The following is a 15,406-nucleotide window of genomic DNA, read 5'->3' on the forward strand; positions in this document are numbered from 1 at the left end:
AGGGCTTGTGGACTTTAAACTGAAAGGTATAATTTCACTTAATAGAAAAAAAAACACATTGTTGTGCGTTTTTCCGCAAAAGTGTGCACTTTTAAGAAAAATGTGTAAATCTACGAAAACTTGGTATTTTTACAATGAGGTTTGTGTTAATGTGATGGTTTCGCACTGCTGCAATGTCATTTGGCGTACGCCCACTTTGTGTAATACTGCGGACGAATTAGCAAAAAACCGTTGGAGGCGGATATTCGCTATTTTGCAACATGTTCGCAATTTTGCACATACCTTGTGCGAACGAAAACAATAGCGAACAACTCGGAATGACCACCAATGTGTAGCTTATCCACTGATTAAGAAGCTGAAAGCACGCAAAAGTGCCACATGTAACAAAGGAAGTCCATGGAAGTTCATTAACAAATGGGGCCATAAATGATATTAAACAGGGCTATTTAATTTAAATGATTGATTGGTGCTAGCAGCTTGGACTTACGCAGCAATGTTTACTTTTTGCAAGAAGCCCCTCTTGGGATGTTTAATTTTTCGCAAACCTAGATGCATTTCTACTTTTCAGAGGTGTTTCTGTAGAGCAGAGGGTAGGCAAGCACATCCATATTGGCTGCGTGGTCATCCAGATGGGATGCATTTAATATACTGGCTGTCGGGATCCTGGCATTCAGGAGACCGACGCCGGAATCTCAACAGCTGGAGAAATGCCGCCATCCGGAGTCCCGACAAATGTGGGGTATTCCCAATTGGTTGGTCGGTCCAAGCCACAAACTGAGTGGCCTGAAGCGTAGCGAGCCCATGAGGAGACTCACTGCAGGGATTCCGACAGACGGATGCCGCTGTCGGCATAGTGACAGCCAGAATCCCATATGCCGGCAAATTATATGTGTTGCCATCTAGACTCATTGGTGCAAAACCAAGTTATATAGCAGCCTTTTTATCAATTATTATTTGCTGTTGCAATCACTTTACTTTTACATATCCAGGGATGGACTCCTATCCCTGCATGTATACAATAGTTTATCCCAGCAGAACTTAGGGGTAGATGTATTATACCTTCCTGCTTCGCCCCTTTACCAATCGGATGCCAGAGCGAGGGAGCAAAAACTTTCTCCTCTGGCGATCACTGCCAGTGCCCCACAATTCATCAACCTAGTACTAATGCGCTGTGTCTCTTCTACTCTGCAGTCTCTGCTTGCTACTCTCGCGAGATTTCCTATAGAGTCCGGAGCCGGCAGCTGCCACAGCTAGGGACAGAGTTGTCCCTGCTGTCATTTATAGCAATGACAACTGAAGCTGTTGAAATTGATAGCTGCAGGTGTCGGAATGGTCAGTTTCATACATTGCCCCCACACATCGGCGTGCTATCTTGTAGCCCACTTCTCCTCCTTCATACATGGGGAGAAGTGGTATCAGCACATACAACAGCGCTGATACCACTTTTCCCACATAACAACCCTTCTTACATCTACTCCTCAATTTCTTATTGCCACTAATAGCGATGATAATTAGTAAATATGCCCCTTAGAGTCCAACTACATGCTGTAAAAATAAACTTTGTTACACTGCACCTATTCACACTCCAATCCTAGTTGGATTCTTGGCAAGAGGAAAGTAACTGATCCATCATTATTCTATTGGTCCACATCATCAAACTTCGCCCAGGCTTTGAGCCCAACATTTTTTTCCTAATTTTTGCAGCCAAATGAGGGTGTGTGGTCTCATCCCTAGGTTCGCATAGGGTACTGGCACTTGCCAGGAGAGGGACCCCCAAGAAACATTCAGACCAAGGCCTGAGAGCGCACTTAACAGTCTGTTTTGCAGGGCCCATTTATCCTTCAATATTTGCAGGTGTTTGGAGGATACCAGCAAATATTAAGCATCATCCAAATGTAAGAAGGAGAGACCACAGTGGATATGTCCATATCTGCTGCAGTCCCTCCATTTCTGACAGTAGCCAAAGCCCCCATAGGTTTATGCCAGAAATTAACAATCTCCATAAAGATGGCGCTAGCCCCTGCAGACTACTTTCCAAAAAGTTACCAAGAGAAGGTAATGGTTATGTATGGGAATGCTATAAACACTTTGCTCAATATAGAGAACCTCTAGGTGCAATACTTTGTCGCTAGAAAAAGTTAGGTCAGGGCTGTTTTTAGCCAATTAGAGATTTAAATATTAATGTTCCGTCCCCCCCATCATCATTCAAAAATGCGCCCCCACACATATAAAAAACACACGCATGCGCTTGCTGCGAGGGGGCGTGGCCGCACTGAAAGGGCGTGGTCAGTTAGATGGGCATAGCCTCGTAGGAAATGATTACCTTACACCCCAGGTTTTGACCCTGCAACAACAGACCTCAGCCACCACAGAAAAGAAAATAATTCCTCCATATTAAGCCCCACACAGTAATGCACATTGCACCATATTATTCCCCCCTGCACCTGTAAAGCTTCTAATTACTTCTAAATTACCTGCTCGTTGCCAAGGGTTTCACGCTCTGGGATCCATGCTCATTGCCAGGAGTTTCATGCTCTGGGATCCATGCTCATTGCCAGGAGTTTCATGCTCTGGGATTCATGCTCGTTGCCAGGGGGTTCATGCTCTGGGATCCATGCTCATTGCCAGGAGTTTCATGCTCTAGGGCAGGTGGCATGCTCTTTGCCAGGGGTGTGTAATGCTCATTGCCAGGGGTAATGCTCATTGCGAGGGTGTGTAATGCTAGTTGCCAGGGGTGTGTAAAGCTCATTGCCAGGGGTAATACTGATTGTCAGGGCTCAGGGGGGTTTAATGCTAGTAACCAGGCGTGTGTAATGCTAGTTGCCAGGGGTGTGTAATGCTAGTTGCCAGGGGTGTGTAATGCTCATTGCCAGTGGTAATGCCCATTGTCAGGGCTCAGGGGTGTGTAATGCTAGCTGCCAGGGGTGTGTAATGCCATGAGTGTGTAATGCTAGTTCCCAGGGGTGTGTAATAATGCCAGGGGTGTGCAGTGCTAGTTGCCAGGGTGTGCACATGCGTACAGGCTTACAGCACGCCAGTTACTCCCCTTCTCTCCCGGCTCCCTGTCATAGTTCTCAACTTGGGGGATAAAGTTTCGCGAAATGACGTGTTGCGTCATTCAGCAAAACTCCACCTCCCGAGCAGAGTACTACGACAGGGAGGAGGGGGAGCAGTCAGGGACAGCCGCTAGCAATGACACTGAGTTAGGTATACTCCAAATATACCTCTAACACAATAAGGATACAGTAAGAGAGTTACCAACACATCTGGATTGATTAAACTAATCTATTAATCTGAATATACCTTATTACTGTCAATTATATATTAAACATATGGAGGAAAGTTTTTCCTGAAGAAGCACAACAGGTGTAATGATGAGGAGAAACCAAGTAAGTGCTATAGGAATAATAGTGTATCCAGGGCTGGTGCAAGGTTTCTTGGGACCCTAGGCAAAGCTTCATCCTACTGCTCCCTGGATGGTATTGGGATGCTGGCGGTCAGAATACCGATAGCGGCATCCTGATGCGCAGAATCCAGACACCTTGTTGGTAAGTAGTCTAAGCCTCCCCAACTACCCCACCAACCCCTCCTTTTCTGCAGCCTGACCCTAACCCTCCCCCCTCACAGCTAAACCCTAACTCTCCTCGGTGGTGCCTAAAACTAACCCTTCCTCCCCGCATCCTAACCCTAACTCTCCCCACTTAATGCTTAATTATAACCCCCCCCCCTTCTTAGTGCCTAAACCTAATCCTCCCTCCCCACAGCCTTACGCTAACCCTCCCCTCACAGCTCGGTCTTGTGAGCAGTATGTTCCTTTTTACATATTTTAAGATAGTATATACTACTACAATGTTGTATCAATTTTTAATATGTAATTGACAATAGTAAAGTATATTCAAATTATTAGTTTAATCAGTACGGATGCACTGCGATCTCTGTTTCTGTATCCTTTGAAGGTCAGCAGACCATGCATTCTCAGTAGCACTGTGGGGTCCTAATATAGAAGTGCAGTGATGGCTAATAGATTATTTCACTTCTAACACATTGCAGGGACAGGCCCCTTTTGGAGCCTCTATCCCTGCATGTGTATTTTGAAACATTCCTGTGGTATTAATTTCTTATTGCCACAAACAGTGATGATAAGAAATTACAATTATTAGGCCAGATGTACTAAGTCTTGAAAAGTGATATACAGTATTGCTCGGTGATAAAGTGCCAACCAACAAGCTCCTACTGTCATTTTTCAAACCCAGCCTGTAGCATGGCAGTTAGGAGCTGATTCGCTGGTACTTTATCACGATGAAATGTATCACTTTTCAAAGCTTAGTACATCTCCCCCATTGCGTCTAAAACCCAATAATTAACAAATATGCCCCTGTATCTATGAATGTATTAAATAAATTCTTAAAAAACAAAACACTAGTGCACCTTAAAGTTAGTAACCAGCACTAGTGACATAGGAGCCTATTCATCATCTGGGGCTGATTGGCACCCAATATTCAAGTATCCAACTCTCCGTGAGCTGTGGCAGTGGATACAGTGCATCCGGAAAGTATTCACAGTACTTCACTTTTTCCACATTGTTATGTTACAGCCTTATTCCAAAATGGAATAAAGTCATTTTTCCCCTCAAAATTCTACACACAACACCTCATAATGACAACGTGAAAAAAGTGTTTTTGAGATTTTTGCAAATCTATTAAAAATATAAAACTAATAAATCACATGTACATAAGTATTCACAGGCTTTGCTCAATACTTTGTTGATGCACCTTTGACAGCAATTACAGCCTCAAGTCTTTTTAAATATGATGCCACAAGCTTGGCACACCTATCTTTGCCCAATTTTGCCCATTGCTCTTTGCAGCACCGCTCAAGCTACATTAGGTTGGATGGGAGACGTCGGTGCACAGCCATTTTCAGATCTCTCCAGGATTCAAGTCTGGGCTCTGGCTGGGCCACTCAAGGACATTCACAGAGTTATCCTGAAGCCACTCCTTTGCTATCTTGGCTGTGTGCTTAGGGTCGCTGTCCTGCTAAAAGATGACCCGTCGCCCCAGTCTGAGGTCAACAGCAGGTTTTCATCCAGGATGTCTCTGTACATTAGTGCATTCATCTTTCCCTCTATCCTGACTAGTCTCCCAGTTCCTGCCGCTGAAAAACATCCCCACACCATGATGCTGCCACCACCATGCTTCACTGTAGGGATAGTATTGGCTTGGTGATGAGCGGTGCCTCGTTTCCTCCAAACATGACGCCTGGTATTCACACCAAAGAGTTCAATCTTTGTCTCATCAGACCAGAGAGTCCTTCAGGTGCATTTTGGCAAACTCCAGGCGGGCTGGCATGTGCTTTTTACTAAGGAGTGGCTTCCGTCTGGCCACTCTATCATACAGGCCTGATTGGTGGATTGCTGCAGAGATGGTTGTACTTTTGGAAGGTTCTCCTCTCTCCACAGAGGAGTACTGTAGCTCTGACAGAGTGACCATCAGGTTCTTGGTCACCTCCCTGACTAGGGCCCTTCTCGCCTGATCGCTCGGTTTATACGGCCAGCCAGCTCTAGGAAGAGTCCTGGTGGTTCCAAACTTCCTCCATTTAAGGATCATGGAGGCCACTGTGCTCATTAGGACCTTCAAAGCAGCAGATATTTTTCTGTACCCTTCCCCAGATTTGTGCCTCGAGTCAATCCTGTCTCGGAGGTCTACAGACAATTCCTTTGACTTCATGCTTGGTTTGTGCTCAGACATGCACTTTCAAGTGTGGGACCTTATATAGACAGGTGTGTGCCTTTCCAAATCATGTCCAATCAATTGAATTTACCACAGGTGGACTCCAATTTAGCTATAGGAACATCTCAAGGATGAACAGTGGAAACAGGATGCACCTGAGCTCAATGTTGAACTTCATGGCATGTGAATACCTATGTACATGTGATTTCTAAAGGGCCCTACACATTAATAAATCCGCCGTCGAGCTGCCCAACGGCGGATACGGCCGACAAGCGACCCGGCGGCGGGGGGGTAGGCAGTGACGGGGGGAGTGAAGTTTCTTCACTCCCCCCGTCACCCGGCTCCATTGAAGTGCAGGCAAATATGGACAAGATCATGCATGCATAGCCAATGGGGCACCAGCGATGAACGAGCGCGGGGCCGCGCATCGTTCATTGCTGGTGACTCCACACTCAAAGATATGAATGTTATCTCGTTCAATAATGAACGAGATTGTTCATATCTTTGAGGAATATCGGCCAGTGTGTAGGGCCTATTAGTTTCTTATTTATTATAAATTTGTAAAAATCTAAAAAAAACTTTTTTCACTTTGTCATTAGGTGGTATTGTGTGTAGAATTTTGAGGAAAAAATGGATTTTTTCCATTTTGGAATAAGGTTGTAACATTACAAAATGTGGAAAAAGTGAAGCGCTGTGAATACTTTCCGGATGCACTGTACTTAACTACCTGAGAAATTCAGTATTGCTATGATGCAGGGACAGCTGCTCCAAAAAGCAGCTGTCCTCAAAATCTCTAACATTGCTACAGGAGTATACACATGTGGAACCTGAATTCTTGCATCCGCTCGGATCCATCTTCACAACCCAGGACCTCCTTCCGATAGGAAGGAGTGGGGCTCCAGGACGCCAGCAAGCAAACTCAAAAAGTTTTTAGTTTTCGAAGTTTGCTGAATACAAGGCGATGCTAGCAGGACCCTAATAACGAACGTGTCCATTGGTAAAATGATGCAGAAACGCTAGCGTAACAGACCTATAATGGATAATGAATAAGCCTAAAAGCCTGGATAGTTACTGGGTCCTCCAACAAAAATGGCACCCAGTAGGAATCTATGCCAGACTGGGCAGGGCAGTTGCATAGGGGTTCTGCCAAGAGTCCATATGTGATGGTTTAGAATAGGTAAACAAGATTGATATTATATAATTGTAGGTATTTCTGTAGAATTTGCAGTTCTACAAGCTCCAGTCAAAGGCTGCTAGGGACTTGCTGTTACTTAATGAACATTTGGTTCACAATTTTGCTGCCTACTCTAAACAAAGCTTTAAGTGTTTTCTTTATAAGTTAGGTTCATGACACACACGACAAAAACACACCCTGCCAGTTTGACAGAATGCTTCTCCATCAATTCCTCTGGTACAATGGAGACGATGAAGAATTAAATGGTGAATTTTAGTAACTGATGTGTTGCAATAGATTTAATAACAGTTTGTGAATAAGTAAATCAGCAGTGATTAGTTTGTGCTACACTGAATAGTAGTAGTAATAGTGGTGAGTCACTAAACTGTTCTAAAAAGATACATGGTTAATAAATTAATCTGATTGGTGATCAGTTTAGCAGTGGCAGAGGGCTAATATATTTGCTCAAAGTTTCGGATTTACTTCTTATCCTATAAAGTGACAGCTTTCCTCAATAAAGCTGTTAAGTCAGTGGCCAAATATTACATATTAACCGTTCGACCTAATACTTACACACCATTTCATGCTTTCCATATATACGTATGGCTGAGGAGGAATTAGCAAATCTCTAGGGGGGTCCGTAGATCTCTGATCGGATTCATCACGTTAAAATATTAATGCAGAAAGGCTCCATTCCACTAATTGGTGGTTAATTGGTTAAGAGGCAGCTCTGCGGGCTGGTAGCAGTTTAATGACAGATTTAACCCCCGATCCTATTAGGATCAAAGCAGCTCAATCTGCAAGATGCTGTGTCAGCTCCTCCAAGGGGGAGTTTATGGGGGCAGCTGGGGGTGATCACGGTTGTTCAATAATGTTAGTATAAATAAATGTTGTTGCACACACGTTTACCATCAGTAGTACCGTGTGTACTGTACTGTATGTGCCAAACTTCTCACATTCTGTACATTTGTAATGGAGAAAGAGGGCATATACAGTTAATTGGCTCAGTTTAAAAGAAACTGCTATAACCCATGTTTACCCCAAGCAGCAGGTCCATTGGGGCTCTCCTGCATGGAAATTCATCATCCTTCTTGAAGCTGGTAGAGGAATAAATTAGCACCTGCTTGGTAGGGTCAGATTACCCAGGTTGAGAAAAGTTTGAAGTTTAATCAGCAGGCATGTGCAGGAACATAACTAACTAGACATCATCATAATGTCATACACATCACATTGTGATATCAAGGATTAGATGTATCAAACCTTTCAGAAAGATAAAATGTAGAAATTGCCCATAACATCTAATCACTTCTGTCATTTTATAGACTTCACTGTGCTTTCGAGGGTTTGATACATATCACATAACATTTCACACAAAGGGCCTCATTCATGTTTGTAAGTAAAGCAAAAAACACACAACTTTGTGTCTGGGACAAGCCATGTTGCCATGCAAGGGGAGCAAATACATTTATGGAATACTTCAACATAGAAAAAAATAATAGAATATCTTCCTCTTTACTGTGGTGCCAACTCAATTCATAGTATGCAGCGGGTGAATACGTAGAGTTGATGCCATAGAAAATGGATAGTTGACTACTTGCTACATTGGTGCACTACATTTACCCATTTCACAGGTATCACATAGGTTGCATACTGTGCTCAGAGGCAAAAACATTACAGATCAGATTTTACAAGTATTAAAAAAAAAATAGGCAGATGCACGGCCTAGCCTGTCAATTATATTTATGTTTCACCTGCAGAAATTGTATTTCTGAGAACTGTTGTTCTGTGATGTTTCAAAAACACAGGAAAATGTTATGCACACCAGTGCCTGCAGGAAAGTACTGGTGTCAGAACTGTTATGCACTCCAGTGTCTGCAGGAATGTACTGGTGTTTGAACTGTTATGCAAAACAAATGGACTCACAGACAAACTGGGGAATATGACATAACGTACACAGAAGGTGATAGGGTAACAAAATACACACAAAGTGAACAGAGAAGCCCAGAGGCTAAGGAACTGGGTATCTCCCTTGTATTAGAACTGCTCAGATGTAAAAAGCAAGATGTTGTGTTTTAATACGTAGAGAACCTGAAATGCTGTTGCTAAGGGCAACAGCAAAACCCTAAAGGGTTACCAACGGGTGTGGCAGTAAACTCCTTGGTCAGAGATGGAATGATAGACACAAGGAGAGTCTCCACAATCCTATTTCTCACTTGCAGTGCACAGGTTTTAGCTTACTGCCACTAAACTGACCCCTGACACCTAGCACAGTGAGACAGGATTAGACAGGCAAGTCTTAGAATACAGCCGCAAACTTGCTAGGTTCACAGAGTAGTAACAGAACCCCAGCAAGCTAAACGACTGACTCCAGTCTTACTGCTAGGTCTGGATTGGCAGAGTGTAATACCAAATCCCCAGGCCTATTTGCAGTAAGCAACAAACAAATACAAAGCTACACAGTACTGGCTAACTTTCATGAACTGACTAACCAACAAAGATTCAGCAGCATCTGCTTACCCTGAAAAGAGGCCTTATAAAGCAGGTGCTGTCCACGCCCCACTCAGACCTCACAGACTGTGAGCACAAAAACCAGCACCGGATCCCCTGCCGTGCACAGAGCCTATAACCACTGCACAGCAAAAGACCCGAACCGGAGTATCAGCTGCGCTCAGGTTACTCCACTAGCACTTGTCTCCCGGTTGCCATGACGACGTGGCAGCACAGGGCAGGAGACCCTAACAGTACCCCCCCTCTGACGAGGGGTCAAAGAACCCCTACCACCGGGTTTATCGGGGAACTGCGAGAAGAAAGAGCGTATCAGTCTGGGGGCATGAAGATCACAACTGCGCACCCACGACCGCTCCTCCGGGCCATACCCCTTCCAGTGCACCAAAAATGACAGCCGACCCCGAACCACCTTGGAGTCAAGAATCCTTTCAACAACAAACTCCCTCTGGCCACGTATCAGAAGAGGGGAAGGTCTTCCACTGGAAGAAGGATTACTAATCGCCCGTTTTAAAAGGGAACAATGAAATGTTTTATTGATACCCAAAGAACGGGGCAGATCTAACTGAAATGCCACCGGATTGATAACCCTGGTGATCTTATAAGGGCCGATGAACCGGGGCCCTAACTTATGAGATGGCTGTCTCAACTTCAAATTCTTGGTAGACAACCAGATGAAGTCTCCTAATTTGAAGCTGCAGGGTCTTTTCCGCTTATCAAAAACCCTTTTGGTCACTAATGACACAGACACAAGGGCTTTCTTCACTTTCCGCCAAATACCTCTAAGGACCGAAACCACAGAGGAACCACCAGGCGTGGAGTCCAGGGGGTCAAAAGAATTGGCCTTAGGATGATGCCCATACACACAAAGGAAGGGAGAGATCCCTGTAGCAGAGTGAGCCGCGTTGTTATAGGCAAACTCCGCCATGGACAGATGAGCAACCCAGTCAGTCTGACACTTGGAGACATAACACCTGAGGAACTGCTCCAAGGACTGGTTCACCCTTTCAGTCTGCCCATTAGACTGCGGATGGTAGCCTGACGACAAGCTGACAGAAATCTGGAGATCGGAACAAAATGCCCTCCAGAATTTGGCCACAAACTGGGATCCGCGGTCAGAGACCACATCAAGTGGCAACCCGTGGAGACGCACAACATGCAGCATAAATAATTCAGACAGGCGTCTGGCTGATGGCAGCCCAACCAGTGGAACGAAGTGCGCCATCTTCGAAAACCTGTCAACGACAACCCAGATGGCTGTCATCCCCGAGGATTTGGGCAAGTCCACCACAAAATCCATTGAAATGTGGGTCCATGGCTTAGATGGGATAGAGAGTGGATGTAATGGGCCAACAGGAACCCCTCTAGGAGTCTTATTTCGGGCACAGATGTCACATGCCCAAACCCACTGATCCACATCCTTAGCCACCGAGGGCCACCACACCGCCCTAGATAGCAACTCCCGAGTTCTGGCAATACCCGGGTGACCTGCCGACTTCTTGGCATGGAATTCCAGGAACACTCGCTGTCTTAACCTAGGAGGCACAAACAAAAGACCTACCGGAAGGTCTGGAGGAGCCTGCTCCTGTGCTCTAAGGACTAATGATAAGAGGTCCTGGGTAATGCCCACTTTAATACATGATGGGGAAACAATGGGCAACGGCTCCTCGGTGGTCTCCTGGATTGGAGCAAAACTCCGCGAGAGCGCATCAGCCTTGATGTTTTTTGACCCAGGGCGATATGTTATCAAAAAATTAAAGCGAGCAAAAAACAAAGCCCATCGTGCCTGCCTGGCATTGAGACGCTTCGCTGACTCTAAATATGCCAGATTCTTATGGTCAGTGAGAATTGAGACCACAAACTTAGCCCCCTCAAGCCAGTGTCTCCACTCCTCCAGTGCATCCTTAATAGCCAACAATTCCCGGTTACCCACGTCATAATTCATCTCGGCAGGCGAAAATTTACGGGAAAAGTAAGCACAGGGATGAAGGCGATTATCAGACACTCCCATCTGAGAAAGCACTGCCCCAATACCCATCTCAGAGGCATCCACCTCCACCACAAAAGGACGCTCTGGATCTGGGTGTCGCAGCACCTTGGCCGAAACAAATGCCCTTTTGAGACGGGCAAAAGCCGCTTTAGCCTCACAAAACCAGTGAGCAACATCCGCCCCTTTCTTAGTGAGTGCCACCAAGGGCGCCACTATAGACGAAAATCCAGCGATAAATCGTCTATAAAAATTCACAAAGCCCAGGAAACGCTGAAGCGCCTTCAAACTAGTGGGCTGCACCCAATCCAGGACTGCCTGTACCTTGGAACCCTCCATTTGGAAACCTTCTGGGGAGATAATATATCCTAGAAATGCGATTTGCTGAACTTCAAATTCGCACTTCTCCAGCTTCGCCCCAAGCCAGTGGTCTCTGAGTTTCTGGAGGACTAAGCGTACATGCTTCCGATGTTCCTCCAGGGAATGGGAGAAGATTAGGATGTCATCTAAGTATACAACTAAGAATCTATCCAAATATTCCCTGAGCACATCATTCATGAAATCCTGGAAGACTGCCGGGGCATTACAGAGCCCAAAAGGCATCACCAAATATTCATAATGCCCTGAGTGGGTATTAAAGGCAGTCTTCCATTCATCCCCCTCTCTTATTCGGATTAGATTGTACGCACCGCGTAGGTCAATCTTAGAAAAAATGGTGGCAGTACGAAGCTGGTCAAACAAGACCGAAATGAGAGGCAGTGGGTATGAGTTTTTAATCGTGATACGGTTCAATTCCCTGAAGTCGATGCAGGGTCGCAACGAACCGTCCTTTTTACCCACGAAGAAGAACCCCGACCCAACTGGAGACTGTGAAGGTCTGATAAATCCCTTAGCCAAGTTCTCCTGAATGTACTCTGCCATAGCCTGAGTCTCAGGACGTGACAGGGAGTACAACCTGCTCTTGGGAAGCTTAGCATTTGGCAACAAATCAATGGCACAGTCATAGGGGCGATGGGGAGGTAGTACCTCTGCAACTTTTTTGGAGAACACGTCCGCAAAATCTGCATAACACCCTGGCAATCCTGGCAAACTTAGCTGCGAGAGCCTGACTGGAAGGCTCAAGCAACTCCTGAAACAATCAGTACCCCAACTAAGAATCTCCCCAGAGACCCAGTCAAATTGAGGATTGTGGGCCCTTAACCAGGGTAACCCCAACACCAATGGGGCAAAAGTACAGACAGTCACATAAAAGGACAATTTTTCAGAGTGTGTGGCTCCAATAAACAAAGAAATCTGGCTAGTGCAAGAGGTAATTTTACCTTGGGATAATGGTTCCCCGTTTAACCCACAAATCTCAATTTCCGATGCCAAGGGTACTAAGGGAACAGAGTGTTTCAGGGCGAATTGGCGGTCCATAAAAACCCCGTCGGCCCCACTGTCCACAAAGGCCTCAGTCTTGACAGTTTGACCGAGGATCTTCAAGGTCACCGGAATGATAAAAGTCTTCTTGGGAAATTCTGACTTCTGGCCTGACAGGATATTTCCCATCACCCTCAGGCCCTGAAGTTTTCCGGCTTTTCTGGGCATGATACTACCACATGACCTTTATTCCCACAGTACAAACACAACCCCTGCTGTCTCCTCCGCGTCTTCTCACGCGAGGAGAGGCGGGTAGCCCCAATCTGCATAGGCTCCTCAGAAAATTCCTCAGAGTCTGAGGTTCCCTTGGGAAGGAAGGAAATCTCAGTCTCCCTTTCAAGCCTACGCTCTCTCAGCCGTCTATCCACCCGGATGGATAACTGCATGAGCTGATCCAAGCTATCAGGCAAGGGATATTGTACCAGTTGGTCCTTTATCTGGTTAGAAAGACCTCTTCGGTACTGGTGTCTCAGGGCTGGGTCATTCCACTGGGTATCATGGGCCAACCTCCGAAACTCCGTACAGTAAACCTCAACTGGCCTTCGCCCTTGCTTAAGGATCGAAATCTGAGCCTCGGCTGAGGCCGTCTTGTCAGGGTCATCATACAACATGCCCAGTGCAGTAAAAAAAACATCAACACTTTTAAGCGACGGACAGTCAGGCTGCAACCCATATGCCCAGACCTGTGGGTCTCCTTGTAGCAAGGAAATCACTATGCCCACCCGCTGAATCTCCGACCCAGAAGACTGAGGCCTAATCCGGAAGTATAGCTTGCAGCTCTCCTTGAAACAAAAGAACTGCGAGCGATCTCCAGAAAAACGATCCGGGAGATTTACTTTCGGCTCCTTAACCCCTGCAGGTGCTGCTGCTGCGGGAGATCCGCCAGCAGCCTGGGAGGTGTGCATTTTAATGGACAAATCATTAAATTGTCGAGTCAGGACCTGCACCTGAACGACCACCTGTTGCAACGTATTTTGAGGGGTATGCTCCATATTCCCACAAAATTTCAACAGGAGTATTAGGCTGCTGAATATGTTATGCACACCAGTGCCTGCAGGAAAGTACTGGTGTCAGAACTGTTATGCACTCCAGTGTCTGCAGGAATGTACTGGTGTTTGAACTGTTATGCAAAACAAATGGACTCACAGACAAACTGGGGAATATGACATAACGTACACAGAAGGTGATAGGGTAACAAAATACACACAAAGTGAACAGAGAAGCCCAGAGGCTAAGGAACTGGGTATCTCCCTTGTATTAGAACTGCTCAGATGTAAAAAGCAAGATGTTGTGTTTTAATACGTAGAGAACCTGAAATGCTGTTGCTAAGGGCAACAGCAAAACCCTAAAGGGTTACCAACGGGTGTGGCAGTAAACTCCTTGGTCAGAGATGGAATGATAGACACAAGGAGAGTCTCCACAATCCTATTTCTCACTTGCAGTGCACAGGTTTTAGCTTACTGCCACTAAACTGACCCCTGACACCTAGCACAGTGAGACAGGATTAGACAGGCAAGTCTTAGAATACAGCCGCAAACTTGCTAGGTTCACAGAGTAGTAACAGAACCCCAGCAAGCTAAACGACTGACTCCAGTCTTACTGCTAGGTCTGGATTGGCAGAGTGTAATACCAAATCCCCAGGCCTATTTGCAGTAAGCAACAAACAAATACAAAGCTACACAGTACTGGCTAACTTTCATGAACTGACTAACCAACAAAGATTCAGCAGCATCTGCTTACCCTGAAAAGAGGCCTTATAAAGCAGGTGCTGTCCACGCCCCACTCAGACCTCACAGACTGTGAGCACAAAAACCAGCACCGGATCCCCTGCCGTGCACAGAGCCTATAACCACTGCACAGCAAAAGACCCGAACCGGAGTATCAGCTGCGCTCAGGTTACTCCACTAGCACTTGTCTCCCGGTTGCCATGACGACGTGGCAGCACAGGGCAGGAGACCCTAACAGAAAAGAAAAGTTGGAAAAAAGGGATGAGGAGATAGGGAGAGACAAGAGGACTAATTCAGACCTGATCGCTAGCAGGCGATTTTTGCACTGCTGCGAACAGATAGTCGCGACCTACAGGGGGAGTGTATTTTTGCTGTGCAAGCGTGCAAACGCATGTGTAGCAGAGCTGTACAAACAGATTTTGTGCAGTCTCTGAGTGGCCCAGGTCTTACAGTGAACAAGCCACACAGTGGTGAACTGGCCCGTCTGTGAACTAGTGGAGCCAGACAGGTCTGGTCCACACCTGCTCTCTTGGTATCGTATAGCCCATTGTGGCTTCCTTTATTATAGAAACCTCTCATATAGTGGCTTACTACTCTGTTTTAGCAACATATTCCTTCTCTCTCTGGTGTAAATTTCTTTAGCCTACATGGAGCCTATATTTACCATTTTGTGCCTCATGCCTCATGTCTAACTGTATTATTTGGTATGCAATTAGATGTTTTCCTTTTTCATGTGGGTTATTAATGATTGTATTATATTTATAACCTAACTTGTATTCCGATTAATGTGTTGCATATTTTATTGTACAACCTTTGAAGGAAATTAAGTTTTCCATGTGGATTATCAATGAATATATTGCATATT

The sequence above is a fragment of the Pseudophryne corroboree genome, chromosome 1, assembly GCF_028390025.1.
Source record: "Pseudophryne corroboree isolate aPseCor3 chromosome 1, aPseCor3.hap2, whole genome shotgun sequence".
NCBI classification, from domain to species: Eukaryota; Metazoa; Chordata; class Amphibia; order Anura; family Myobatrachidae; genus Pseudophryne; species Pseudophryne corroboree.